At 37.7% G+C, this 27,969-nt stretch overlaps 1 protein-coding gene across 3 annotated transcripts in view; it reads right to left on the bottom strand.

Annotated features, from left to right (window-relative positions):
* Positions 1 to 27,969, bottom strand: part of Ccser1 (coiled-coil serine-rich protein 1) — a 1,234,532-nt gene that overhangs the window by 423,345 nt on the left and 783,218 nt on the right.

Genomic DNA, 27,969 nt, shown 5'->3' with positions numbered 1-27,969 from the left:
TGAAGGGTCCACAGAAAAAGCACCTGCCAATGTGATCACAGATGGACTGCTGAGACACACCTACCTACACACTACTTGGAGATGACCGTGTCCTATGTATGTTGTTTTTATAAATAAACTTAAAGCAAGATCTATTAAAAAGAATGAAAGAAAGGAAGGAAGGAAGGGAGGAAGGAAGGAAGGAAAGAAGGAAGGAAGGAAGGAAGGAAGGAAGGAAGGAAGGAAGGAAGGAAGGAAAAGAAAATGCAAAGCCTAGCCAAATACATACTATGCATTCAAGGAAGAAGGTTTAACCTGTTTATTATCAAACTAATTGCAAAATGAGTTTGTGACACAGATGGAAAAATCCATCTTGATTGCTTTTCTGCTATATCTATCTATCTATCTATCTATCTATCTATCTATCTATCCATCCATCCATCCATCCATCCATCCATACCATGATTATTTATAATCTAACTTCATTGAGTCAATGAAACTTTTATAAGGGAATATATAATAGAGTGGTTACTTACCTTGTGCATTGGTCAAATGATTAATCTCATTTAAGCATTGTATTAGACATTAAAAATACATATATACACATATAAACCTCCAAATATTACATGATTATACCAAATAAATATGAAGACCAACTTCAAGATATGGTGTCCTAAATGTAATTCTCTAGTTATATGAACAAGGCCTGAATAGACATCTGCATAGACACAGCTTGGAATGACATTGAACCATCTTTAGGTTGGAAAGGGAAGGCATAGAAAGCACTCCCTCCTACAGCAACAGTAACTCTTCTTAGCACGCAATTTGAGCTCCAACAGTCTGGCATCACTGGCATTCACTGCAATGCAGAAGTCTAGCTTCTACCCCAACACAAATAGTCCTGTGCACTGTGTGACCTAGAAGCAAGCCTAGAGACATGGTTCAACCATTATACGAACATAATGCTCTTATAGTTTAGCTCCCAACTCCTAGGTCAGATGGCTCACAATCAGCATTACCTTCAGCTCCCAGGTATCTGACTTCATCTTAAGGCAACTGGCAACTGCTATCAAGTACATTTACCCACATATGATGTATCACAATTAACAATAAAAATTAATATGTTTAAAATGCTGAGAAGCACCGTACTTAAGAAATGATAATGCTGAGTCAAGCTGCAGGAACCCTGTGGTCCAGACTGTGCCTGGATCTGAAAGGACCTGGTCAAAGAGCTCCCAAACAAATCCTGTGGGAGGGAGAGCTAGACCTTCAGAGGGGCAGACACACCTCAGAAACCAGAGGAGACTACTCTCTGACCACATTTCTGACTCTAGAGGAAAACACCTAACACCAGCATTGTTCCCTGCTCACAGGGACCAAGAAGTAGGGGCAGGGCCTTCTGGTTGCTGCCCTCACGGAGAGCTAAAACCTAGCCACGAGGAGTGACTTTAGGCCCGAGACCAGAGGTAAGACCAATTTTCTGCTCCAAGTGACCTGCCTGGTGGACTCAGGACACACAAAGGCAAAATTCCTCCAGGACTGGACACTTCCAGTTTCTAGCTGGCACCTGAACCTCCCTGATCCCAGCCCACAGCTCCCTGTTCCCAAACCCCATGTGAGAAAGAACTTATCACCCAGACATGTGGGCACCCCTGAGACTGCAGAGCAGGAGAGACCACCACTTCTGCCCACCTTTGCCCACATCCCTGGCCCAAGAGGAAACTGTATAGGGCCTCTGGGAACAGGAAGATAGGGGCAGTCAAGCTGCAGGAGCCCTGTGGTCCAGACTGTGCCCGGATCTGAACAGCCCCATTCAAACAACTCTCTGCACCCAAACCCCATGGGAGGGAGAGCTAGACTTTCAGAGGGGCAGACATGCTTGGGAAAGAAGAGGAGACTGCTCTCTGCCAACATTTCTGACTGTAGAGGAAAACATCTAGCACCATCAGGGTCCCCTGCGCACAGGGACCCAGAAGTTAGGGCTGGCCCTTCCGGTTGGTGCACTCACAGAAAGCTGAAATCCAGCTAAAAGGAGAGACTTCAGGCCCGAGACCAGAGGTAAGACCAACTTTTCTGCTCCAAGTGGCCTGCCTTGTGGACTCAGGACACACTCCCACAGGAACAGATGAAAGCCAGTGGACAGGAAAGACTACACGCCTAAAAGCAGAACATTTTGTTCCCATAACTGGCTGAAAGAAAACAGGTAAACAGCAGTATAGCACTCCTGATACACAGGCCTATAGGACGGTCAAGCCACTGTCAGAAATAGCAGAAAAAGGTAACACCAGAGACAATCTGAAGATGAGAGGCAAGCACAGGAACCCAAGCAACAGAAACTAAGACTACATAGCATCATCAGAGCCCAGTACTCCCAACAAAGCAAATACTGAATATCCAAACACACAAGAAAAGCAAGATCTAGATTTAAAATCACATTTGATCATGATGATGGAGGACTTTAAGAACAACATAAAGAACTCCTTTAGAGAAATCCAGGAAAACACAAATAAACAAGTAGAAGACCTTAGAGAGGAAAAACAAATATCCCTGAAAGAATTACAGGAAAACACAATCAAACAGGTGAAGGAATTGAAAATGGAAATAGAAACAATAAAGAAAGCACAAAGGGAGAGAACCCTGGATATAGAAAACCAAAGGAAAATACAGAGAACTGTAGATACAAGCATCACCAACAGAATACAAGAGATAGAAGAGAGAACCTCAGGAGCAGAAGATTCCATAGAAATCATCAACACAACTGTCAAAGATAATGTAAAACGGAAAAAGCTACTGGCCCAAAACACAGGATATCCATGACACAATAAGATCAAACCTAAGGATAATAAGTATAGAAGAGAGTGAAGACTCCCAACTCAAAGGACCAGTAAATATCTTCAACTAAATCATAGACAAAAACTTCCCTAACCTAAAGAAAGAGATGCCCATAAACATACAAGAAGCCTACAAAACTCCAAATAGATTGGACCAGAAAAGAAACTCCTCCTTTCACATAATAGTCAAAAGAAAAAATGCACAAAATAAGGAAAGAATATTAAAAGCAGTAAGAGAAAAAGTTCAGGTAACATATAAAGGCAGACCTATCAGAATTACACCAGACTTCTCACTGGAGACTACAAAAGCCAGACGAACCAGGACAGATGTCATACAGACCCTAACAGAACACAAATATCAGCCTAAGTTACTGTATCCAGAAAAATCCTCAATTAACATAGATGGAGAAACAAAGATATTCCATGACAAAAGCAAATTTACACAATATCTTTCTACAAATCCAGCCCTGCAAAGGATAATGAATAGTAAAACCCAACACAAGGGGACAAGCTACACCCTAGAAAAAGCAAGAAACAAAACAAACAGAAGACAACCACACAAACATAATCTCACCTCCAAGTACGTAGATAACAGGAAGCAACAATCACTATTCCTTAATATCCCTCAATATCAGTGGAATCAATTCACCAATAAAAAGACTCAGATTAACAAACTGGATATGAAAAAAGACACGTGCTCCACTATGTTCATCGCAGCCTTATTTATAATAGCCAGAAGCTGGAAAGAACCCAGATGCCCTTCAACAGAGGAATGGATACAGAAAATGTGGTACATCTACACAATGGAATATTACTCAGCTATCAAAAACAATGACTTTATGAAATTCGTAGGCAAATGGTTGGAACTGGAAAATATCATCCTGAGTGAGCTAACCCAAATCACAGAAAGACATACAGGGTATGCACTCATTGATAAGTGGCTATTAGCCCAAATGCTTGATTACCCTAGATGCCTAGAACAAATGAAACTCAAGACGGATGATCAAAATGTGAATGCTTCACTTCTTCTTTAAAAGGGGAACAAGAATACCCTTGGCAGGGAATAGAGAGGCAAAGATTAAAACAGAGACTGAAGGAACACCCATTCAGAGCCTGCCCCACATGTGGCCCATACATATACAGCCACCCAATTAGACAAGATGGATGAAGCAAAGAAGTGCAGGCTGACAGGAGCCGGATGTAGATCTCTCCCGAGAGACACAGCCAGAATACAGCAAACACAGAGGCTAATGCCAGCAGCAAACCACTGAACTGAGAATAGGACCTCCGTTGAAGGAATCAGAGAAAGAACTGGAAGAGCTTGAAGGGGCTTGAGACCCCATATGTACAACAATGCCAAGCAACCAGAGCTTCCAGGGACTAAGCCACTACCTAAAGACTACACATGGACTGACCCTGGACTCTGACCTCATAGGTAGCAATGAATATCCTAGTAAGAGCACCAGTGGAAGGGGAAGCCCTGGGTCCTGCTAAGACTGAACCTCCAGTGAACTAGACCTTTCGGGGGAGGGCGGCAATGGGGGGAGGGTGGGGAGGGGAACACCCATAAGGAAGGGGAAGGGGGAGGGGGATGTTTGCCCGGAAACCGGGAAAGGGAATAACACTCGAAATGTATATAAGAAATACTCAAGTTTAAAAAAAAACAAACTGGATACGTAATGAGGACCCAGCATTTGCTGCCTACAGGAAACATACCTCTAGGACAAACACATATGCTACCTCATAGTAAAAGACTGGAAAAAAACTTTCAAACGGTCTGAAGAACTAAGCTGTAGTAGCTGTGCTAATACCGAATAAAATCAATTTTCAACCAAAACTCATCAAAAAAGATCAGGAACGATACTTCATATTGATCAAAGGAAAAATCCATGAAGATGAACTCTCAATTCTAAACATCTATGCTCCAAATTCAAGGGCACCTAAATACATAAAAGAAACCTTACTAAAGCTCAAAGCACACATTGCACCTCACACAATAATAGTAGGACATTTCAACACCCCACTCTCATCAATGGACAGTTCATGGAAACAGAAATTAAACAAATACATAGACAGACTAACAGAAGTCAAGAATCAAATTGATTTAACAGTTATTTATAGAACATTCTATCCTAAAACAAAAGGATACACCTTCTTTTTACCACCTCATGGTACTTTCTCCAAAATTGACCATATAATCAGGCACAAAACAGACCTAAACAGATACAGAAAGATAGAAATTATCCCATTCGTGCTATCAGACCACCATGGCCTAAAGCTGGTCTTCAATAACAATAAGGGAAGAGTGCCAACATATACATGGAAATTGAACAATGCTGTACTCAATGATACCTGGTCAAGGAAGAAATAAACAAAGAAATTAAAGACTTCTTACAATTTAATGAAAACAAAGGTACAACATACCCAAACTTATGGGACACAATGAAAACTGTACTAAGAGGAAAACTCATAGCGCTGAGTGCCTGCAGAAAGAAACAGGAGAAAGCACATATCAGCAGCTTGACAGCACACCTAAAAGCTCCAGAACAAAATGAAGCAAATACATCCAGGAGAACTAGAAAGGCAAGAAATAATCAAACTCAGAGCTGAAATCAACCAAGTAGAAACAAAAAGGACCATAGAAAGAATCAACAGAATCAAAAGTTGGTTCTTTGAGAAAATCAACAAGATACATAAACCCTTAGCCAGACTAACGAGAGGACACAGAGAGTGTGTCCAAATTAACAAAATCAGAAATGAAAAGGAAGACATAATAACAGAATCAGAGGAAATTCAAAAAAAATCATCGATCCTAATATAGAAGCCTATATTCAACAAAACTTGAAAATCTGCAGGAAATGGACAATTTCCTAGACAGATACCAGGTACTGAAGTTAAATCAGGGACAGATAAACCATTTAAACAACCCCATAACTCCTAAAGAAATAGAAACAGTCATTAAAGGTCTCCCAACCAAAAAGAGCCCAGGTCCAGATGGGTTCAGTACAGAATTCATGCAAATCTTCATAGAAGGCCTCATACCAATACTATCCAAACTATTCCACAAAATTGAAACAGACGGAGTTCTACCAAATTCCTTCTATGAAGCCATAATTACTCTTATACCTAAACCACAAAAAGATCCAACAAAGAAAGAGAACTTCAGACCAATTTCCCTTTTGAAGATCAACACAAAAATATTCAATAAACTTCTTGCAAACCAAATCAAAGAATATATCAAAACAATCATCCATCATGATCAAGTAGGCTTCATTCCCAGGCATGCAGGCATGGTTTAATATACAGAAAATCATCAAAGTATTCCACTACAAACAAATTGAAAGATAAAAACCTCATGATCATTTCATTACATGCTGAGAAAATATTTGACAAAATTCAACACCTTTATCCTTCATGATAAAAGTCCTGGAAGAACAGGAATTCAGGGCCCATACCTAAACATAGCCATATATAGCAAACGAGTAGCTAATATTAAACTAAATGGAGAGAAACTTGAAGCAATCCCACTAAAATCAGGGACTAGACAAGGTTGCCCACCTTGTCCCTACTTATTCAGTATAGTTCTTGAGGTCCTAGCCAGAGCAATCAGACAATAAAAGGTGATCAAAGGGATACAGATTGGAAAGGAAGAAGTCAAAATATAACTATTTGCAGATGATATGATACTTAAGCAATCCCAAAAGTTCCACTACAGAACTATTAAACCTGATAAACACCTTCATCAAAGTGGCTGGGTATAAAATTAACTCAAATAAATAAGCCTTCCTCTACACAAAATTAAGAAAACAAGACCCTTCATAATAGTCCAAATAGTCCCAAATAATTTAAAATAACTCGGTGTGACTTTAACCAAGCAATTGAAAGATCTGTATAATAAGAACCTCAAGCCTCTGAAGAAAGAAATTGAAGATATTGGAAGATGGAAAGATCTCCCATGCTCATGGATTGGCAGGATTAATATAGTAAAAATTGTCATTTTACCAAAAGCGATCTGCACATTCAATGCAATCCCCATCAAAAATCCAATCCAATTCTTCATAGAATTAGAACAATTTGCAAATTCATCTGGTATAACAAAAAACCCAGGATAGCTAAAACTATCCTTAACAATAAAAGGACTTTTGGGGGAATCACTATCCCTGAACTCAAGCAGTATTACAGAGCAATAGTGATAAAAACTGCATGGTATTGGTACAGACACAGGCAGGTAGATCAGTGGAATAGAATTGGAGACCCAGAAATGAACCCACACACCTATGGTCACTTGTTTTTTGACAAAGGATCCAAAACCACCCAATGGAAAAAAGATAGCATTTTCAGCAAATGGTGCTGGTTCAACTGGAGGTCAACATGTAGAAGAACGCAGATCGATCCATTCTTATCACACTTTACAAAGCTTAAGGCCAAGTGGATCAAGGACCTCCACATCAAACCAAATACACTCAACTAATAGAAGAACTAGTGGGGAAGAAACTTGAATACATGGGTACTGGAGAAAATTTCCTGAACAAAACACCAGTGGCTTATGCTCTAAGATCAAGAATCAACAAATGGGATCTCATAAAACTGCAAAGCTTCTGTAAGACAAAGGACACTGTTGTTAGGACAAAACGGCAACCAACAGATTGGGAAAAGATCTTTACCAATCCTACAACTAACAGAGGGCTTATATCCAAAATGTACAAAGAACTCAAGAAGTTAGACCGCAGGGAGACAAATAACCCTATTAAAAATGGGGTTCAGAGCTAAACAAAGAATTCACAGCTGAGGAATTTTGAATGACTGGGAACCATCTAAAGAAATGTTCAACATCTTTAGTCATAAGGGAAATTCAAATCTAAACACCCCTGAGATTCCACCTCACAGCAGTCAGAATGGCTAAGATCAAAAACTCAGGTGACAGCAAATGCTGGTGAGGATGTGGAGTAAGAGGAACACTCCTCCATTGTTGGTGGGATTGCAGACTGGTACAACCATTCTGGAAAGCAGTCTGGAGGTTCCTCAGAAAATTGGACATTGAACTACCTGAGGACCCAGCTATATATATCTTGGGCATATACACAAAGGATGCTCCAATATATAACAAAGACACATGCTCCACTATGTTCATAGCAGCCTTATTTATAATAGCCAAAAGCTGGAAAGAACCTAGATGCCCTTCAACAGAGGAATGGATACAGAAAATGTGGTACATTTACACAATGGAATATTACTCAGCTATCAAAAACAACGACTTTATGAAATTCATAGGCAAATGGATGGAACTGGAAAATATCATCCTGAGTGAGGTAAACCCAATCACAGAAAAACAAACATGGTATGCACTTTTGATAAGTGGATATTAGCCCAAATGCTTGAATTATCCTACAAGCAAAGAACACATGAAACTCAAGAAGGATGACCAAAATGTGGATGCTTCACTCCTACTTTAAATGGGGAATAGGAATACCCTTAGGAGGCTATAGGGAGGCAATTTTTAAAACAGAGGCTGAACGAATGCCCATTCAGAGCCTGCCCCACATGTGTCCCATACATATAATAGCCACCAAACTAAATAAGATGAATGAAGTAAAGAAGTGCAGGCTGACAGGAATCGGATGTAGATCTCTCCTGAGAGACACAGTCAGAATATGGCAAATACATAGGCGAATGACAGCAGCAAACCACTGAACTGAGATCGGAACCCCTGTTGAAGGAATCAGAAAAAGGACTGAAAGAGCTGAAGGGACTTGAAACCCCATATGAACAACAATGCCAAGCAACCAGAGCTTCCAGGGACTAAGCCACTACCCAAAGACTATACATGGACTGACCCTGGACTCTGACCTCATAGGTAGCAATGAATATCCTAGTAAGAGCACCAGTGGAAGGGGAAGCCCTTGGTCCTGCCAAGGCTGGACCCCCAGTGAACGGTAATGGGGGGAGGATAGGGAGGGGAACACACATATAGAAGGGGAGGGGAAGGGCTTAGAGGCATGTTGGCCTGGAAACAGGGTAACGGATAACATTTGAGATGTAAATAAGAAATACCCAATTTAATAAAGATGGAAAAAAAGAAATGCTCATGATGTAGCTAGCATACTTTGAGCTGGGCAGAAGAGGGGACAGGGAACAAAAACATAATAGATGGTTAAATTATAAGGATTTTCAAAGGAAATTTGGACTTTCTTATACACATGTTACTTTGATAGTAAGAGATTAAAAAATGTGGGCTGACATACTCTCAAAATTCAGACTAACTTCTTTTCCTTTTCTTCTTTATAAAAGAACTGCTCCTTTCAGGGGAATGTTCATCGCAAACAACGATAAATGCTTGAAGTGATAAATATACTAATCACTATGATTCGATCAGTATACTTTATTCACACACATCAAAACATCATACTTTATTGAATAAAGTGATATGGGTGTTACATATTATTAAAATACATTAACTGGGGTTGGAGAGATGGCTCTGTATAAGTATTGCTTTTATTTCCTCAGATGATGGGCTGAGATATGAGTCATACCCAAGCTGTGTGAATACATGAATATAAGCACAGAACATTTCTTTCTCTGTTCTAAATATTCCTAAGTCTAGGTCTAGAAGCTTCTCGCTTCCAAACAATCAAATCTTCCTAGCTGACTGATTAAATTCAGCTTCTCTGGGCTTCTGATTGAATTGCTCTGCTGGGCCTCATACTAACTTTGGCAATGTCTTGTAATCTTCTGATTCCTTCTCGTTAACTGGCTTATTCTGTTTATTCCTGTGTCTATTTTTTTCCTTGCTGCAACCTCTATCTGTAAAAATGTCCCAGTCAAAACTACCCTTCACAAACAACACATCACACACCAAAATCCCATGTCCAGTCTTTTTTCGCCCTATGCTGTTCTTTTCTGTGCTGTTCTCCTTAGAGTTGGGCATAGTGTATCTCTGACTCACTCTGTCAAATCTTTCTCTGATTCATTATTTTATCTGCTTCTTAATTAGATATCACTTTCAAATATCGTTGTTTCTACAACCTAACCTTATCTTCATTAATAGTGGAAAAAAAAGGTGTATACAATTGTTTGTCTTCATTCAAGAGTAGCCATGTTGCTGGGTTAAAGTTCTAGAGTTTAGCAGTTAAGAGCACGGGATCCTCTTAAAGACCTGGATTAGATCTCTAGCACCCATATGATGGCTTACAACCATGTATAACTCCAGTTCAAGGGGTGTAGATGTCTTCTTGTAGCCTCTTTGGGCAATAGGCACCCACGTAGTATACAGATATGCATACAACCAAGATAAAAATATGTGTAAAATAATTTAAAAAGAAAAACAAGTGAAATGATATGTAGCTATAATGTATATTAACAAAATTAAAGCATTTTTTGTATTTCTCTATAATTTAACAGAACAGGGAAGCATAATTTTTCATATTAAAATTAATAACTTTATTCAAGTCTGAATATTTCTGTTTCTGATAAGAATATGAACATTACATAACTTGAATTATAAATTTGCCTTGTCTTCAACATATCTAGTACAAAGATTATTTTACGAAGTATAAAAGTAACTTTTATTCACCAGATATAATTATTGTCAAAGGCTTACTGTTGAATAAGTTCACCTGTACTAGTTTGTACAGACCTCTGGCTGACTGGTTCAACTCAGCTTTTATGGCCCAAAAGTCCTCTCCAAGATGACTAGTTTACACTGATTTTTCCTGGCTTTTCACTTGGAAAAACAGCCTCTGTATTCCACAAACTGAACTGCACTGACTGAACTGAACAGAACTGAATGGAGCCACAAGGCCTCAGAGGAACTCAAGTATATTCAACTGAACTGCGTTGAACTGCACTAAACTGCACTCCACTATATTGCCTGTACTAAATTGAACTGCACTCACTGAACGGCCCTCCATTCCTGACTTTGTACTGCTCTTAAATAGTTTTTATTTACTTTCTATTCTTCGGAAGTGTTGGGTATATCCCATCTCTGACTCATTCTGTCAAATCTTTCTCTATTAGGTTATTTTGTCTGCCCCTCAATTAGGCATCACTTTCAAATATGGCTGCTTCCCTCCACAAACTAAAGTCACCTTCATTGTTTGGAATTAAAGGGTGCATACTAAGGGTGTATGTGTATTCCAGCCAGAGGGATTGAAGGTGTGTCAATCCAGCCAGGTGACCCAGACCTATTTCTTTAGATGTGATCCCTTGCCAGAGTATCCATATTGCTGGATTAAATTCCCTCTACAGTGAAGTAGTATACTACACTAAGAGTATTCTGCCTATTTATTTCATAATTTAATAAAAAGTTAACTGTTTCCACTGTTCACAAAAATGTTGTTATAACAATTTAAATATTTCATATCTAAAGGGAGATTAAATTATCCAATTACTTCATTGAGTATCTATATACGATTAGAATATTAGGTCAGGTGGGCACTCCTGAGGCTGCAGAGCGGAAGAGACCACCAACACTGCTCACCCCTGCCCACATCCCTGGCCCAAGAGGAAACTGTATAAGGCCTCTGGGCTCCCGTGGGGGAGGGCCCAGGAGCGGCAGGACCCCTGCCAGAGACACCTCCGGACCCTGAAGGAAACAGACCGGATAAACAGTTCTCTGCACCCAAATCCTGTGGGAGGGAGAGCTAAACCTTCAGAGAGGCAGACAAGCCTGGGAAACCAGAAGAGACTGCTCCTTGCACACACATCTCGGACGCCAGAGGAAAAAGCCAAAGACCATCTGGAACCCTGGTGCACTGAAGCTCCCGGAAGGGGCGGCACAGGTCTTCCTGGTTGCTGCCGCTGCAGAGAGCCCCTGGGCAGCACCCCACGAGCGAACCTGAGCCTCCGGACCACAGGTAAGACCAAATTTTCTGCTGCAAGAAAGCTGCCTGGTGAACTCAAGACACAGGCCCACAGGAACAGCTGAAGACCTGTAGAGAGGAAAAACTACACGCCCAAAAGCAGAACACTCTGTCCCCATAACTGACTGAAAGAGAGGAAAACAGGTCTACAGCACTCCTGACACACAGGCTTATAGGACAGTCTAGCCACTGTCAGAAATAGCAGAACAAAGTAACACTAGAGATAATCTGATGGCGAGAGGCAAGCGCAGGAACCCAAGCAACAGAAACCAAGACTACATGCCATCATCGGAGCCCAATTCTCCCACAAAAACAAACATGGAATATCCAAACACACCAGAAAAGCAAGATCTAGTTTCAAAATCATATTTGATCATGATGCTGGAGAACTTCAAGAAAGACATGAACACACTTAGGGAAGCACAGGAAAACATTAATAAACAAGTAAAAGCCTACAGAGAGGAATCGCAAAAATCCCTGAAAGAATTCCAGGAAAACACAATCAAACAGTTGAAGGAATTAAAAATGGAAATAGAAGCAATCAAGAAAGAACACATGGAAACAACCCTGGATATAGAAAACCAAAAGAAGAGACAAGGAGCTGTAGATACAAGCTTCACCAACAGAATACAAGAGATGGAAGAGAGAATCTCAGGAGCAGAAGATTCCATAGAAAACATTGACTCAACTGTCAAAGATAATGTAAAGCGGAAAAAGCTACTGGTCCAAAACATACAGGAAATCCAGGACTCAATGAGAAGATCAAACCTAAGGATAATAGGTATAGAAGAGAGTGAAGACTACCAGCTCAAAGGACCAGTAAATATCTTCAACAAAATCATAGAAGAAAACTTCCCTAACCTAAAAAAAGAGATACCCATAGACATACAAGAAGCCTACAGAACTCCAAACAGATTGGACCAGAAAAGAAACACCTCCCGTCACATAATTGTCAAAACACCAAACACACAAAATAAAGAAAGAATATTAAAAGCAGTAAGGGAAAAAGGTCAAGTAACATATAAAGGCAGACCTATCAGAATCACACCAGACTTCTCGCCAGAAACTATGAAGGCCAGAAGATCCTGGACTGATGTTATACAGACCCTAAGAGAACACAAATGCCAGCCCAGGTTACTGTATCCTGCAAAACTCTCAATTAACATAGATGGAGAAACCAAGATATTCCATGACAAAACCAAATTTACACAATATCTTTCTACAAATCCAGCACTACAAAGGATAATAAATGGTAAAGCCCAACATAAGGAGGCAAGCTATACCCTAGAAGAAGCAAGAAACTAATCGTCTTGGCAACAAAACAAAGAGAATGAAAGCACACAAACATAACCTCACATCCAAATATGAATATAAAGGGAAACAATAATCACTATTCCTTAATATCTCTCAATATCAATGGCCTCAACTCCCCAATAAAAAGACATAGATTAACAAACTGGATACGCAACGAGGACCCTGCATTCTGCTGCCTACAGGAAACACACCTCAGAGACAAAGACAGACACTACCTCAGAGTGAAAGGCTGGAAAACAACTTTCCAAGCAAATGGTCAGAAGAAGCAAGCTGGAGTAGCCATTCTAATATCAAATAAAATCAATTTCCAACTAAAAGTCATCAAAAAAGATAAGGAAGGACACTTCATATTCATCAAAGGAAAAATCCACCAAGATGAACTCTCAATCCTAAATATCTATGCCCCAAATACAAGGGCACCTACATACGTAAAAGAAACCTTACTAAAGCTCAAAACACACATCGCACCTCACACAATAATAGTGGGATACTTCAACACCCCACTCTCATCAATGGCCAGATCATGGAAACAGAAATTAAACAGTGATGTCGACAGACTAAGAGAAGTCATGAGCCAAATGGACTTAACGGATATTTATAGAACATTCTATCCTAAAGCAAAAGGATATACCTTCTTCTCAGCTCCTCATGGTACTTTCTCCAAAATTGACCATATAATTGGTCAAAAAACGGGCCTCAACAGGTACAGAAAGATAGAAATAATCCCATGCGTGCTATCGGACCACCAAGCCTAAAACTGGTCTTCAATAACAATAAGGGAAGAATGCCCACATATACGTGGAAATTGAACAATGCTCTACTCAATGATAACCTGATCAAGGAAGAAATAAAGAAAGAAATTAAAAACTTTTTAGAATTTAATGAAAATGAAGATACAACATACTCAAACTTATGGGACACAATGAAAGCTGTGCTAAGAGGAAAACTCATAGCGCTGAGTGCCTGCAGAAAGAAACAGGAAAGAGCATATGTCAGCAGCTTGACAGCACACCTAAAAGCTCTAGAACAAAAAGAAGCAATTACACCCAGGAGGAGTAGAAGGCAGGAAATAATCAAACTCAGAGCTGAAATCAACCAAGTAGAAACAAAAAGGACCATAGAAAGAATCAACAGAACCAAAAGTTGGTTCTTTGAGAAAATCAACAAGATAGATAAACCCTTAGCCAGACTAACGAGAGGACACAGAGAGTGTGTCCAAATTAACAAAATCAGAAATGAAAAGGGAGACATAACTACAGATTCGGAGGAAATTCAAAAAATCATCAGATCTTACTATAAAAACCTATATTCAACAAAATTTGAAAATCTTCAGGAAATGGACAATTTCCTAGACAGATACCAGGTATCGAGGTTAAATCAGGAACAGATAAACCAGTTAAACAACCCCATAACTCCTAAGGAAATAGAAGCAGTCATCAAAGGTCTCCCAACCAAAAAGAGCCCAGGTCCAGACGGGTTTAGTGCAGAATTCTATCAAACCTTCATAGAAGACCTCATACCAATATTATCCAAACTATTCCACAAAATTGAAACAGATGGAGCCCTACCGAATTCCTTCTACGAAGCCACAATTACTCTTATACCTAAACCACACAAAGAAACAACAAAGAAAAAGAACTTCAGACCAATTTCCCTTATGAATATCGACGCAAAAATACTCAATAAAATTCTGGCAAACCGAATTCAAGAGCACATCAAAACAATCATCCACCATGATCAAGTAGGCTTCATCCCAGGCATGCAGGGATGGTTTAATATACGGAAAACCATCAACGTGATCCATCATATAAACAAACTGAAAGAACAGAACCACATGATCATTTCATTAGATGCTGAGAAAGCATTTGACAAAATTCAACACCCCTTCATGATAAAAGTCCTGGAAAGAATAGGAATTCAAGGCCCATACCTAAACATAGTAAAAGCCATATACAGCAAACCAGTTGCTAACATTAAACTAAATGGAGAGAAACTTGAAGCAATCCCACTAAAATCAGGGACTAGACAAGGCTGCCCACTCTCTCCCTACTTATTCAATATAGTTCTTGAAGTTCTAGCCAGAGCAATCAGACAACAAAAGGAGATCAAAGGGATACAGATCGGAAAAGAAGAGGTCAAAATATCACTATTTGCAGATGACATGATAGTATATTTAAGTGATCCCAAAAGTTCCACCAGAGAACTACTAAAGCTGATAAACAACTTCAGCAAAGTGGCTGGGTATAAAATTAACTCAAATAAATCAGTTGCCTTCCTCTATACAAAAGAGAAACAAGCCGAGAAAGAAATTAGGGAAACGACACCCTTCATAATAGACCCAAATAATATAAAGTACCTCGGTGTGACTTTAACCAAGCAAGTAAAAGATCTGTACAATAAGAACTTCAAGACACTGAGGAAAGAAATTGAAGAAGACCTCAGAAGATGGAAAGATCTCCCATGCTCATGGATTGGTAGGATTAATATAGTAAAAATGGCCATTTTACCAAAAGCAATCTACAGATTCAATGCAATCCCCATCAAAATACCAATCCAATTCTTCAAAGAGTTAGACAGAACAATTTGCAAATTCATCTGGAATAACAAAAAACCCAGGATAGCTAAAGCTATCCTCAACAATAAAAGAACTTCAGGGGGAATCACTATCCCTGAACTCAAGCAGTATTACAGAGCAATAGTGATAAAAACTGCATGGTATTGGTACAGAGACAGACAGATAGACCAATGGAATAGAATTGAAGACCCAGAAATGAACCCACACACCTATGGTCACTTGATTTTTGACAAAGGAGCCAAAACCATCCAATGGAAAAAAGATAGCATTTTCAACAAATGGTGCTGGTTCAACTGGAGGGCAACATGTAGAAGAATGCAGATCGATCCATGCTTATCACCCTGTACAAAGCTTAAGTCCAAGTGGATCAAGGACCTCCACATCAAACCAGACACACTCAAACTAATAGAAGAAAAACTAGGGAAGCATCTGGAACACATGGGCACTGGAAAAAATTTCCTGAACAAAACACCAATGGCTCATGCTCTAAGATCAAGAATCGACAAATGGGATCTCATAAAACTGCAAAGCTTCTGTTAGGCAAAGGACACTGTGGTTAGGACAAAACGGCAACCAACAGATTGGGAAAAGATCTTTCCCAATCCTACAACAGATAGAGGCCTTATATCCAAAATATACAAAGAACTCAAGAAGTTAGACCGCAGGGAAACAAATAACCCTATTAAAAAATGGGGTTCAGAGCTAAACAAAGAATTCACAGCTGAGGAATGCCGAATGGCTGAGAAACACCTAAAGAAATGTTCAACATCTTTAGTCATAAGGGAAATGCAAATCAAAACAACCCTGAGATTTCACCTCGCACCAGTGCGATTGGCTAAGATCAAAAACTCAGGTGACAGCAGATGCTGGCGAGGATGTGGAGAAAGAGGAACACTCCTCCATTGTTGGTGGGATTGCAGACTGGTAAAACCATTCTGGAAATCAGTCTGGAGGTTCCTCAGAAAATTGGACATTGAACTGCCCGAGGATCCAGCTATACCTCTCTTGGGCATATACCCAAAAGATGCCTCAACATATAAAAGAGACACGTGCTCCACTATGTTCATCGCAGCCTTATTTATAATAGCCAGAAAATGGGAAGAACCCAGATGCCCTTCAACAGAAGAATGGATACAGAAAATGTGGTACATCTACACAATGGAATATTACTCAGCTATCAAAAACAACGAGTTTATGAAATTCGTAGGCAAATGGTTGGAACTGGAAAATATCATCCTGAGTGAGCTAACCCAATCACAGAAAGACATACATGGTATGCACTCATTGATAAGTGGCTATTAGCCCAAATGCTTGAATTACCCTAGATCCCTAGAACAAACGAAACTCAAGACGGATGATCAAAATGTGAATGCTTCACTCCTTCTTTAAATGAGGAAAAAGAATACCCTTGGCAGGGAAGGGAGAGGCAAAGATTAAAACAGAGACTGAAGGAACACCCATTCAGAGCCTGCCCCACATGTGGCCCATACATATACAGCCACCCAATTAGACAAGATGGATGAAGCAAAGAAGTGCAGACCGACAGGAGCCGGATGTAGATCGCTCCTGAGAGACACAGCCAGAATACAGCAAATATAGAGGCGAATGCCAGCAGCAAACCACTGAACTGAGAATAGGTCCCCTATTGAAGGAATCAGAGAAAGAACTGGAAGAGCTTGAAGGGGCTCGAGACCCCAAAAGTACAACAATGCCAAGAAACCAGAGCTTCCAGGGACTAAGCCACTACCTAAAGACTATACATGGACTGACCCTGGACTCTGACCCCATAGGTAGCAATGAATATCCTAGTAAGAGCACCAGTGGAAGGGGAAGCCCTGGGTCCTGCTAAGACTGAACCCCCAGTGAACTAGTCTATGGGGGGAGGGCGGCAATGGGGGGAGGGTTGGGAGGGGAACACCCATAAGGAAGGGGAGGGGGGAGGGGGATGTTTGCCCGGATACCGGGAAAGGGAATAACACTCGAAATGTATATAAGAAATACTCAAGTTAATAAAAAAAAAAGAATATTATGCAGTGTTTTACATATGAAATTTCTTTAACTATTCTGATAAAGCTACAGAATTAAAATATTACAGAAGCCCTTCTCCCCAGTTTACAAAGTGTGCATTACTGTGCTGACAAACATTCTAGAATCCACCTGACAGCATATGTTACCAAATGGTAGTCTGCCTTCAGAGCAGAAAAATTTGTCCTCATTTAGAACACATTTTGAAAAGTTTTAAGCTACAAGGAAAAGAGTATGAGGAAAAACGGTACATCTCAAACATGGATGCTAATGATACAACACTCTAAAGTGGATTCATTTGCACAAGTATTAATATTTTGGAGAAGTATGCAGGGGCAGGTTTGGATTCAGAACCATGTCTTTTAAAACTCTAGTTCCCAACTTCTGTGTCTGACCTCCAATATATTTCACAATCACCTTAAAGATGATCTTTGTGTTTTAAGTCAATAAACATCACGGATAGCATATCTGCTCATCTTGAAGGTGGGATGAATCATGTGAATTTGCACACAGTGAAAGCCAACACTGTCTTTGTTTTCTCTTCCTCATCTTCCAACTCACTGACTACTATTTGACTATTGCATCTGTGTTTAAATGAAATTAAATAAAATACTTGTGTTCTTCCTTGAATTTGGAGAATGAATTTTTATAGCAAGCTTTTGTAGATAGACAAGGAGTATAAAATTAGTTAGTACATATGTGTACAAGCTTAAATAATTATTTAAACTATTTTGGCATGACTTTTTTTCTCTCCTATGACTCTTTGATAGCTATCATTTGAGAGTAATTTTTAAAAGGGGGCAAAATGGACCTTTTTTTCCTTCATACAATCTTTCTGTTCTTTACTTTACCCACTACCTTTTTCAGGGACTTAAGTTAATCATTGGTCCATGTGCAACTGATACCTTTATGTCAAGTTGTATCTTTTGCTTGGTTCCTTATTTTGCATATTTTCTAAAGTTATATTTATGGGTTGATAGGTTTTTAGACAATTTGCTGATCATTTTATTTCATATCTTTATATATACTTTATTTTATTATCATAAATTCTTTCACTTACTCAAAGACTTCATTTGTCTTTATATAAAAACAAATTGCTTGATTGTTTTGCCCTTTGCCATTTCAAGCTCTATTTCTATTGGTTGAATTTTCTTCCTGGTTATAAATCTCACTTATCCATTTTTTCTCTTCTAGTAATTTTTTTTGTCTGCCAAATAATGTGAATTTTATTTTGTGACTCGTAGATTTTTCTACATTCTCTTACTAGAATAACCTTTTGCAGATTTTTAAGTTTCTGCTGATTCAAACTAATTCCTCTGAAGCTTGGTTGAAAGTAAAAGGAAAAATCTAAAGTGGGTTTTTTTGTTAATGCCTACTGTTCCTAAGACTTACTCAGTACATTGCTTGGCTAGGACCTAATGGACACTATATTACCCTGATTGAAAAGCACTCTGGGCTCTCTGAAGAGCTGGTACCTACACTGGCCTTCCTCTATGAGCCACCTTCCTTTCAGTTGTCCTTCTCAGAGCCATGGGGCAGATTAGAGCACATATGTAGAGATTCCCAAACAAAGACTCTAGAGGCAACCTCAGTCATTAGCATGAGTTTCCTTTAGGTGAGCAGGGACATTTAAGAGGAAGGCGGTTTTCTTTTCAAGATCATCCAGCCTATGATCTATCTATCTACCGTATGAGGAAAAACTTTGGCATTTCTTATGATTTTTATTATAACCACTGAAGCACAATGAACTTATTCATAAGGAAATTAATACATTTCCACCCTGTTCTCCGAGACAGTTCGGCTCTCAGAAAAACAAATAAAATCATAAACAATCAAATTATTCATGTGGATATATTCAAATTAAGGTTCATATTATCTAGCTCTTAAAACGAATGCAAAGAATTTTAATTGATTCAAAATCTACTTCAATATTCTCTAGATTTAGTATAAATACAATATCTATCTAGGATGTCTAAAGTAAATTATGTTTTAAAATACTCTGGGGAATGTGACTTGGGAAAACTCTATGTATTTTCTCACTGGAGAGTATAAACTCATTGCATTGATCAAAATTAATCACATGAGACCAAATCAAAATGTTATAAATTGTAGGTAGAGAGAAGAATTACCCTGAAGCAAGTGTTCTGCAGTGTGCTAAATTAAGATGGTTTAGCAAGGCATAACGTAGAAAAAGCTATTAACTGGGAGGAAAATATGAACTTTTTACCCAAACTTTCCCAGTGCTCAGACATTTGTGTACTTGTCCCTGCAACTGTGTGGGTGTCAGATCAATTGGATGGGAAAGTGGGGGTAGCTGGGTAGATGTGTGATGGCAGCTGTGTCTGCAGGCCTGGCCTGTTTGACACCATCCTCTTTGTGATGGACAGAATCCTCTTGCAATTTCTATCAAGCCATGTATATTTCCTTGTCTCTACTGTATCCCAAAGGTCTTAAAGGTATTATCCAGAATGTGTGATTTAGTTGGTTGATTTTTCTAATATAACAATATATAGAGAAGATGTGTAGAATATATATTTTACTCCCAGCCTTGTGATAATTAAAAATTAAACCTAAAGTGTTATGATTTAACTGCAGAAAGTCAAAATTAAAAATCTTAAAAATAACTGTGTAACTTTTCACTTTTAGTCTCAGCTACCAAAGCACAGGAGAGAGAGTCATGGGCGCTGTAAATAGCTTGGAGTTCAATAGCCACAGTTGAGAGACAAAGAAGCTTGCAGCCTGAAACTTGATTTATGTTAAGTGGCAGTTTCAGAATTTATATCCATAATTGTCTTTAACAAAATTTTGCTAATATATCTATCATCCATCTTGTCTAAAAAGCTCTGTAACCGTTTGAGCATTTATGAACCACATATTCCAAAATTCACAGCTTTGAATCTGAAGTCATTTTAGGCATAATTGAGATAATCTCCATAAAGCACAGTAATGCCCAGAACATAGTGTGTCTTGAACTTTCTTAGTAGTTTAATATACTGCTGCTCTTTGCACTGCAAAATGAAACATTGACTCTACTATAGTTTTCAAACTAATCGTGTGTGTGTGTGTGTGTGTGTGTGTGTGTGTGTTTTCTGTACAACACTGCACTGACCCAATGTTTCAGCTTGATAAATTCTATTCTTACAGTCAAATTGTACAAGGTGAAATCAAATGAACTTTTACTTGATCTCTTCTCCTTTTGAAATTTTTTTAGACTAATAGATACACAGCTTTGTACAATCATACTGTTTATCTCACTTCTCAGCTGTGATTCATGGCCCAGAACAATCAGAGGTTTTCCATGCCTGCCTCCTTACTCCTTACTAAAACACTTCTTCAATTGAGATTCAGTATTTGTGGAGAACAGTACACTCTTGAATGATCATAGCACTAGTCAGCCTTTGCCAAAGTAAACAAGTCAACTTTTGCCAAAGCAAAAGTTTTGCTTTACCTATCATGAGAGTGGCAAAGATATTTCTGTGAACATCCTTGATAACTTTAAGTTGTATCATTTGTTTCAAGATTGATGGGAAAAAAATCAATGTGGTGTTTACACATGTAAAACAGTATTACTATCAATTATTAGATTTTAATGTGTGGTGTGTGTAATAATAAATGGTGATCATCTTCTGATTTTAAAAAACGTTACTTTGGAATTCTTTTTTATTAGTTTTCTGTTGTCAGCCTTCATCTTTCATACACCAACTTCTTGAAGTCAACTTTGATTTTTGTCAAATATTAAAGTCTACACATTTCACATCCATGAAGACAAATATATGAACATACCTAGAAGTTTCTCTGTTGGCTCACTAGTAGGCTTTATATTTATTGGTAGTTTGCATTTACTCTGTTAGAAAATGTTTATGCATATATGTAAATTTATAACTAAATCCTTGAGATTCGTTTTCTAAGGATCAATATTGAGGGACGTGATTCCTCGTGTGTTTGTTGCATTAATTTAGAAATTCTGAACCTTCCTATGGATGCTTATACTAAAAGAATCCTGAAGAAATCACTCTTACATCTAATCTCTAGTTTAAACATAACGACTGCTGATAATTCTTTCGGTCAATATGATAGATTTTTTTCCTTATGTAATGTTTGTATTGTAAATCTCATAGAAATGTCCAAAGCACATATTTATGTCTTTAGACAGCTCATCAGAATTTTTCTCAAAGGTAATGCAAAGACAAAAATTATCCAAGTGTCAATATTTATAAAATTCCTTTTCTTTCTGTTGTGCTTTCAATGTTAGTCATGCTAGGCACCTTTGAGAGTCTGTGCCTGCCATCTGTAGTCCATGCTGGTTGCTTCAAATTGTTCATCTTCCCTTTTCCAAAAACACATTCTCAGCCACATCACCACATCACTATTAAGTGCTGTCATTTTGAAAATAGAAAGTGCACATTGTCTTTGATAACTCTGTCCTCTTCTGAAGGAAGACATTTGTACATGATACAGGATGTTTCATGTATTGATTTTAACTTCAGTGCAGCTTTCTAAATTGAGATAGTAATCTTTGAGGTATTACATAAGAATGCACAGACAACCAAACGTTAAATGAACAATAAAGCGGGTTATGAATACAAAATTTTCCCAGCATTAATTGTACAATTGTTCTTTGACCAACACTTTGGTTCAGAATATGCAAACTTTTGCTCTGTGAATGATGTCCCATCATACAATGTCAATGCATACTGCCCAAAACAATGGGGTTCCAATTGGGGACTATTACATAGTAAAATTTGCAATGTTTAGTAACACAATACAATTGTTACTTATAGAAATATAATAGATTTATGGTGGAAATATGTTTTAATATTGCCCATCATATAACAAATGAGAATATTTTTGAACTACGTGTTATCAACATGATTTTTAGTTGTTCTTTTCTCTACATTTCATTAGAAAATTTTTTGTTAATTTTGTTTTAATATAAAAAAAACTTATGACTTCAAAATATTAATTAACTCCGCCTTAGCATTCAATATTTGGCTAAAATTGATTTTTTATGAAAAATTAAATAATCAATGTTCATTTTTGTGAAAATTTGTTTTCATCTTTCTTTATCAGGATATTTATTAAATATTTTAAAGTAGATACAGATAACATTTTGTAAAGTGTATGTTGATGTATTTATTTTATTTATTAAATTTAAAAAATTAAATTTCTTTTTAATTGGATATTCTTTTAATTTACATTTCAAATGTTATTCCCTTTACCAATTTCCCATCCATAAGCTCCCTATCCTATCCCCCTCCTCTTCCTTCGATAATGGTGTTCCCCCCCAACCACCCTCCTTTCCCTCATTCCTGCCCTGACATTCCCCTACACTGGAGGGTCCAGCCTTGGCAGGACAAAGGACTTGTCGTCCCATTGGTGCCCAACAAGGCCATCCTCTGCTACATATGCAGCTGGAGCCATGAGTCTGTCCAAGTGTACTTTTTGGATGGTGGTTTAGTCCCTGGGAGCTCTGGTTGGTTAGTTTTGTTGTTCTTATGGGGTTGTAAGCCCCTTCAGCTCCTTCAATACTTTCTCTAACTCCTACAACAGGGATCCCATTCTCTGTTCAATGGTTTGCTGCTAGCATTCGCCTCTGTGTTTGTCATGCTCTGTTTGAACCTCTCAGGAGACAGCTATATCAGGCACCTGTCAGCATGCACTTCTTGGCTTCATCAATATTGTCTAGGTTTTGTGGTTGTATGTATATGAGCAGGATTTCCAGTTGGGGCAGGCTCTGAATGGCCATTCCTTCAGTCTCTGCTCCAAACTTTGTCTCTATATACCCTCCTATGAATATTTTTGTTTCCCCTTTTAAGAAGCACTGAAGCATCCACGCTTTGTTAGTCCTTCTTCTTGAGCTTCATGTGGTCTGGGAATTGTATCTTGGGTAATTCGAGCTTTTGGGCTAATAACCACTTATCAGTATTTCATCTTTCAAAAAGGGTAAAATTATATGTGTGTCAAATGCTTACTTAGAATTTTAGTTTCTTATAATATATTGTTAGCATTTGGATTTCCATTCATTTTTATATACCTATAGCTCCACGGTCCCACACCAAAAAATTTTATATTAAAACAAAATTTTTAAGATAATAGATACCATGGAAAGCATATTGCTAATTACATTCCACCCTATTGAAGGTGACAGCATTAGTCCTGTTTTATAATAGTGAAAATCAAAGACAAAGTTTTAAGGTAACTTATACAAGAAGATTTAAGTCAAAAGAGATGGAGTTGAATACTAAACCAAGAGTGTATAGTTTCACACACACCTTATGACTCATAGACTTGTTCAAAAAACAACCCGTGGGCTTTTGATAATTCTGTTGTTTGAATTAGATGTATTCATTCCTCTCAAATAAATTGAATAATCCATTCATTTCATTAAAGTTCACATCATCAACCTAAACAGTAAATATATTTTTTTCATTTTAAGGAAGTAAATGCAAGACAATAAATTCTTAGGTTTTAATTTGTCTATGATTTCAAAATAAATGTGGGGAAAAATTAAGGTAAATGAACTTGAATTTCAGAGTCCCTGATTCCCTGGAAAGAAATGTGAAATTCAATTGATATATTTCCTGAGGCAGACAAAGATTAAAAGAAAATTAATGTTACTGTACAGGCACAAATAACATTTCATAGAGTTTGTGATGATGGTTGCTCCAGGCTAACTAAAGTATTAAACTAGTCCAATGCATCCATGTCCCCAGAATCCTGGCACTTCTCATCGTGCTACACTGCATAAGTTAAATTTCTTCTGCCGCAGGGACTTGGATTCTCAAATTTATGAGTCTCCATGTGGTAAAGTTTGTCCTGAGCTGAACTATTGGTAGGGCTTCTGGTGCTCTTATTGGAGTGGTCATTTCTAGAAAAGCATTTCTATATCAGATGTGACAATAATCAACAACTCAGAATTATAGACGCTCAATGCGTTATTGTTCCTAACAGCTCCTAGCCGATAACGTTAAACATTAACTTGAAAGAAACTTAATAAAATATATATACAATGAAAGATGTATTGCTTCAGTGTACAACAATGGTGGAAACACAAGCCAACAGGAAGTTTACATATGTAGAGACAGTTTTATCTTCAAATACTACATTCTAATGTGTGACCTATAATATTGTAAACACTGGTTCTTTTCATATTTTTAAAATTTTCTTTGCAATTCTTTTTGTATTAGTTCTCTGTTGTCAACCCTATTATTCTTTTGTTTTTCTTTTGTTCAGCAACCTTCTCGAAACCTACTTTGATTTCTGTCAAATATTAAAGTCTACTGCTTTTTCTTCAACTCCATGAAGACAAAATCTTTGAATGTACCCTAGAGGTTTGTTACTCTTGTGCATCAACTGTAAGTGTCACATGAATGAACGTCCTTGACTTTATTATTTTGGTATGATCTCACTGCCACAATAGTGCTTGCTGGGTGCTGATTGTACTAAGTATATGAGTCAGTATTTATTGAATGATGTATTTTAAAATAATTGTTTTTATTTCACTTTGTTCGCATAAATTCTTGTAAGAGAGAATATGTGCTCCTGTGTGAACATGAAAGTCAGAAGAGGGTATACAACCCCTTGGAGCAAGAGATACATGTGTTTTTTGGCTTTTTTTTCTCTCTCTCTTTTTTTTCTCCTGTGGTGTAGATACTGGGAATTAAACCTAGGCTCTCTAAAAAGAGATCACTTTTGGTCACTGAGGCAATCCCTCAGCACTTGAATATTCACTTTATAAATCATTTATGTATTTAAAGAGTGCAACATGATTATATTATATTCAGTTAGAATGCCTCATGTTTAAACCAAGTATTACTAATATTAAAAATAAATCTGTAAAATTTTGATGGTAACTTATAAAATGTTCAATTTTATAGGTGACATTTACCAGAAAATGGAGACTTTACATTTTCCTGTTAAATGCCTAAGCATAGTTGTGGATAGAAGATTATGAATGAGAAATTGATGATTTGAGACTGCCTCTTAGAAAGCAATTCTTTAATGAAAAATGTCCCTTTTCTGTCAAGATGATAGTTGTCATTTCTGGATCTAAACCACCGTGATATGCAAAATATAAATAAACAATTTCTCCAAAATAAAGAACATGGATGAAAAAAACTATTACAATATTTAGTGTACTTAAATTTTAATCATGATTTAAAGAAAACAGACTCAATGAAATATATATATATATAATACATTGAATACAGATACTTAAATTTCATGAATTAACACATGATTTTATCCAATAAAAATGTTAAATGACTTTTAATATGTTTCTTACACTGATATTTTCAATCACTTGCTAAACTGAATCTCTCTAAAATGGGAGAGGACTAGAAAATGCTGGTCCATCTTCCAGACAATCTCAATCTCTGTTCATCTCCTCTTCTGTGTCTTAGCTCGTCTTCACTGGTATTAATCTTCATTAGGAGGTTCTTTTCTTTTATCAGGGCAACTATTACTCAAGAAATGCTCAATATTTCCAGTTCATTCGAGTTCCTTGAACTTGATGAGTTCGAGGAAATCAGCTACTAACAGCACTTTGCAAGTTTCTCATGGTTCACACTGGTTGCTCTACTTCCTCTCTAGGAAATTTATGTTCTGTGCCCAGCAATGGAATCCCAACTTTGTTTGCCATCTTTTGACAACATGCATAACAGAAACTTTAATTGTCCCAATAATTGTACTTCATTGAATGTCCATCAATATTTTTAAAAAACCACCAAACTTTTCTGCAACTTAAGTATGTTTACTTTCCTTCTTATGAGATTTGTTTGCTCTTATTTAATGGATATTGATGTTTTGCCTGCCCATATATCTGTGCACCATATGCTTACATAGTGCTCACAGAGGCCAGAGAGTGTGCTGGATCCCCCAGAACTAGAATTATAAATGTTTGTGAGCCATTATGTAGGTCCTACTCAGGTCTTTTGGAAGAAAAAGTAAGGTTCTTAAGCTCTGAGCCAGTGTCCAGTGTCATTTCTTGACACATTTCATAAAGGCAATATGGGCCAAATGTCATTATTTCTCCTTGGCTCTGTGATACAGCCACGAATAAAACAGATATTGGCAGACCTTGCCTTCATGAAACATATAACAATCATTACTTTTTGTGGTTTTATATTTATTTGCGGTTGTGTGCCTGTGATGTATTTTCACATTATGTTACTGAAGAAGAAGTGCATTAGGCATAGGGTTTTACTACATGACATAATAATTTACTCTAGTTTTGTCTTCCACTAGCACTAGTTGAATGAATTGAGGAATATGAGGATCACCAATGGGAAATCCATTGACAGCAGCTGTAACTCATTTCTTGGCCTTTATGTTACTGAAATTATCACATGATCATTTAGAACATTTATTTTTTTCAAAATCCTAAGAATACATTTCTGTGAGAGTATATGCATGTGAATTGGAATGGAGCCAGGAAAATCATCTTAGATCTATGAGAACTAGAGCTATAGGTGGCTGTGGACCTTCCAACATGGTTGTAGAGAATCAAACACAGGTTCTCTTAGGGCCACCTAGTACTCTTTTTTGCTGAGCTATCTTTCCAACATTTTAGGCAATTGGCAAAAACATCAAATATTCAATCATGCAAATAATGCAAGCAAATATGTGGTATTACTATATCCATATACATTTTAAATTTTAGTTTTAAGTACCAATGAGATGTGTGACATAATTCCTGTTGGATATCTGCAACTCTAGTGTTATTATTTGTCCATGTTTTACGTGAAGTACGGTGTGCCTTATCTTTCTTGCATATAGTTTTAATTAAACAAAGTAATGTTCTTGAAAAATATATTAAAACTAGAGCCTCCTTAATACTATAGGTTTTTAAGAATTGGTATATATTTTTGGCCTTGACATGGAATAACTTAGTAGATGAGACAATTTCACACAAATAAAATCCATTGTTTTTTTTTTAATTTTTCAGTAGTAACAGATTCTTTGATTACCACAGACAAGTCAAAAAACAGCATTATGACTTTAATACTTTTAAAACATAATCATCTTTTAGGATATTTGAAAATTTAAGAACAGTGATGTGTACATGCTAAATATGCTTATACTACCATCTTATAAATGAATGGTGATATTTGGATGTGCTTGTGCATGTCAAAGGATTCATCAGTCAGAGGCTTGTTTTTTTCCCAGTGTCAAAAAGAAGAGGTAAAATCTGTTAGGTAGCTAGGCATTCTCCTTAGGAGGATGAATGCAAGTCTTGTGGAATGAATTTGTTCCCAGGAGAACAAGTAGCTAAGACAAAGTGAGTACAGAGCCAGAATCACTCTGAGGTCCTGTCTGACTATATGATATCTTCTGTAAATAGATGTCATTGCAATACACCTACCATGTGGTCGCCTTTGGGCCTAGA

This window comes from Rattus norvegicus, chromosome 4 (genome assembly GCF_021556685.1).
Source record: "Rattus norvegicus strain SHRSP/BbbUtx chromosome 4, alternate assembly SHRSP_T2T, whole genome shotgun sequence".
Lineage (NCBI taxonomy): Eukaryota > Metazoa > Chordata > Mammalia > Rodentia > Muridae > Rattus > Rattus norvegicus.
This window is presented reverse-complemented; position numbering and strand designations above follow the sequence as displayed.